This window comes from Corylus avellana, chromosome ca8 (genome assembly GCF_901000735.1).
Source record: "Corylus avellana chromosome ca8, CavTom2PMs-1.0".
Taxonomy (NCBI): Eukaryota; Viridiplantae; Streptophyta; class Magnoliopsida; order Fagales; family Betulaceae; genus Corylus; species Corylus avellana.
In genome coordinates this window covers 19,127,406-19,131,061 of record NC_081548.1, presented here as the reverse complement: position 1 = coordinate 19,131,061, position 3,656 = coordinate 19,127,406, and positions in this window count along the sequence as shown.

Sequence of the window (3,656 nt, the reverse complement as noted above, 5' to 3'; positions counted from 1 at the left end):
ATTGTCAAAAGGTCTACCTTATTTCCATTATAAATTGGGACCAACACGGCATTGTGGCCAGAGTGGCACGCATGCTCTGCCCAATTTGTTGCAAACACAACATAATTGGGAGAAGAAAGAAATGGTGATGCATTGACTTTGACTTGCAGGAGTAACACCCCCTCCACCGGAGGACACATCAAACTAATCAACAACTATCAAGTATTTCACATACCACCAAAGTGGTTGTTGAGTTGGTAAAGTAGCAAGGGAAAAGTCCCCCTTTTCCTTTCATCCTAATGGTCGCGTGTTCAAATCTGCTTGCGGTAGTAGATGTGTGAGCCAGATGCTACTATGAATGGGTTTTATTGGCTTACACCTTGGTTGGGTTATGGTGACGGGCTCGCTTTTTCAGGCAGTAGCTATGGCTCAAACCGGACATTCCACAGCGGGTGAGAACCCCGATAATAACGCTCAAGGAGAAAAATTACACTGGTTGCCCCTTCTCACATTTTAAATAAAAAAAAAAAAAAAAAAAGAGAAAAAAAGTATTTCATATATCTTATTAATATTATTTAAAAGTAAAAAGAAAAAGGAAAAAAAAAAATTGAGGCGGCCAAACCACCCCATACCATTTACGAAAGTTTTGAAGCAGAAGTATGTTTGAATTTCGGTTAAACCACTAAAGAGTAATTAACCCTAAAATGAGATAATCAAATTCAGATGACTAATGGTTGTTGTTGATTGGGGTCTAGGTGTGGGATGAGATAAAGAAGTATATGCTGAATCCAGTAGAGCACCAAGGAGTACTACTGAGGTGGTGTTGATCAGGCTTAATTCTATTTACTTTGTTTACCAGTTTGGTTGATGAGTATTTTTAAATTAACTTGCTATTATATTAAGACCATTTAGTTAAATTAAGAGTGATCGAGTTCATTTGATAAAACATATTAGAGTAGGGCTGGCAAAATGGGTTCACGCGTCAGGTTCGTGTTAACTCGGTTAACTTGCCAACTCAAACACGACACGTTTATTAAAACAGTGACCCGTTTAACCTAAACCTTAACCCTAAAATTATGTGTCGTGTTCGTGTCGGGTTTGCCGGTTGCGAGTTAAATTGCTAACTCTAAATTAAGTTAAACTTCAAATTTACTTAAAAAAATAAATAAATTGTATAAACGTGTCAACCCGCGAATTCATTTATGACAAACCCAAATACGACACGTTTATTAAACAGGTTATAAACAGGGAACCTGCTTATGACCCGGACCCGTTTAACATAAACCCTAAACCTAAAAGTTAAACTCTTGACAACCCGGTTAACTTAACCGGCCTACCAGGGTTTTTTAGAACATGTAATTATTTGTTAATGTATTTATTTATTTTTTTCAAAACACATTGTCAAACAAGATCTATTTCCACGTCACGAATGGTTCCTTCCTCACCATGTCACCGTCCTATGAAAGAGTAATGTAGAAGAAACCAATTATGATCCCACTTTAATTAAACAATAGTAATAATAATAATAAAATAATAATAATAATCATTTTGCCGACATTTTGTCACGTAGAGCTTGAATGAATTACTGGATTCTTTTGAAGAGCAGATACCACCAACGACAGGTGGACATGAAGTCCTTATACTACCATAGATCAACGACAATAAATTAGGTGAATAATTATGAAAGAGAGGCCAATATATCGTACTCTCTGCTCTGTCGTTTTCCTATTTGTTGTCTTTGAACTGCATTATTCATTCAATTCTAATCCCAAATCTGTACAATAAATAATATGATAAAGTTCACTTTATCTCCTTCAAACTATTATTTCATTGATAATATATTCTCAAATTATCAATTGCGACAATTTACCCTCCAAACTACTAAAACTATAACAATGTACCTCAACTTTTAACAAAATGACCCTTACTAAAATAAAAACAAAAACACTAATTTTTTTTTTGTTGTTCAAAATTTTAAGGGTATTTTTGTCTTATTAAAAATTATATAAGGGTAATTTCGTCACTTTGCTACCAATGGGGGGTACATTGTCATTGTTTTGGTAGTTTGAAAGGTAAATTGTCCCAATTGATAGTTTAGAGGGTAGATTGTCATTGAGGTAATAGTTTAAGGGGGTTAAGTGGACTTTATCCTAAATAATAATATGTAGTGGTACAATATAATAGTCTTCCATGCAGGAGTTGTATTTCCAATCAAGGGAAATTTTGATCATAATCTTGCTAGGCCGGCACTCTTTGTTTCGACACAAAATGTTTTTCGTCAAAAAATATTCTCAAGAAAATTATTTTTTATACGGCGACTTCTTGCAGTGGTTCGGCGGTGGTTCAACTGTGGTTCGACAATTTGAGAAGGAGAAGTTCAAGCTCAAAAAGTTATTTATGATTTTAAAAAGAGGCACATTTATACGAAAATTTTAAAAAAAAATTAAAAAAAAAAAAAAAAAAAAAAAAGAGAGAGAAGGGTTTTGTAGTCAATCGAAAATGTTTTCGGTTTGACAACAATTTTTCATTGTACTATTTCCGAAAATATTTTTAGTCGAAACAAATGAAGCCTTAGATTGATTTTGTTTCCCAATCTAATTCAATGTATGCCACAAGACTTCTTGTTGGCAAATTTCTCTATTTCATATTTATTTATTTTTTCTAAGAGATGGCTTAGTTAGTACAATGATGAGTAACTACCTTGCAAAAAGAAACAAGAAGTTGTTTGGATATTTGTTTTCTAGCTTCTTTTTTACTTTTTATTTTTCCAAAATGCTTGAAAAGTCATTTTCCTACAATTGAATGCATGCTCATGCTATGTTTAATTTTGGAATTTATACAATATATCAGTAGATATGGAAAAATAAATAGCAGTAGAAAACAAAAACAAAAGGGAGAAATCCATCACAAGAAAGTTTGTTATTGCTTGATTGAGACTGATATCCAACAATCCATTGCCATTGAAAGAAGGGACCAACTACAACTTCATCCTCCAATCAACTCTACTTTTATTTGTTAGCCAAAAATCCCATTCCATGAGATAAGAGCAATATTGCTACTCCAAATCTAGCAATTCCAATATTTCAATTAATTTTTTTGAGCTTCTTCTTCTCCATATTAAATGCAGTAATATAACATTAACCTTATATATGATCATATCTTATATAGGGTTCCTTTGGATTTATTTACGGTTTCAAAGTGTACAATTTCAAAACGTATGATTTTATAAATAGAGTGAAGCGTTTGGTAAAATGGAAGGTTTTTTTTTTTAAAAAAAAACGACTCATTTGCATGCAATTTGAAAACATTTTGCGTATTCATATTGCAATTTTTAAAAAACGCACTTCTAAACAATATACTTTTCAAAATCTTGTTTACAAGCGCATTTTTAGTCAGCGAAATTGTAGAGAGTCCCGTGCTAGACCAAACAAGAAAAAAAGAAAAAAAGAAAGAAAAAAAAATCATATACCTTTCACACTTTGGAAGTGAGAGATCTTAAATTGACCTCACCTTCATGCGCAAGGGCCCATACATGCAACCTCACCACCAAACTATGCCTTCATAGCCATTATATCATGTGATGTGAATATACATTTCTCTTTAGAGGCCACATGTGAAGAATAAAGTCTAACTTGGCCTAAACACATTCCAATATATACAATGATGAAGCTTTTATC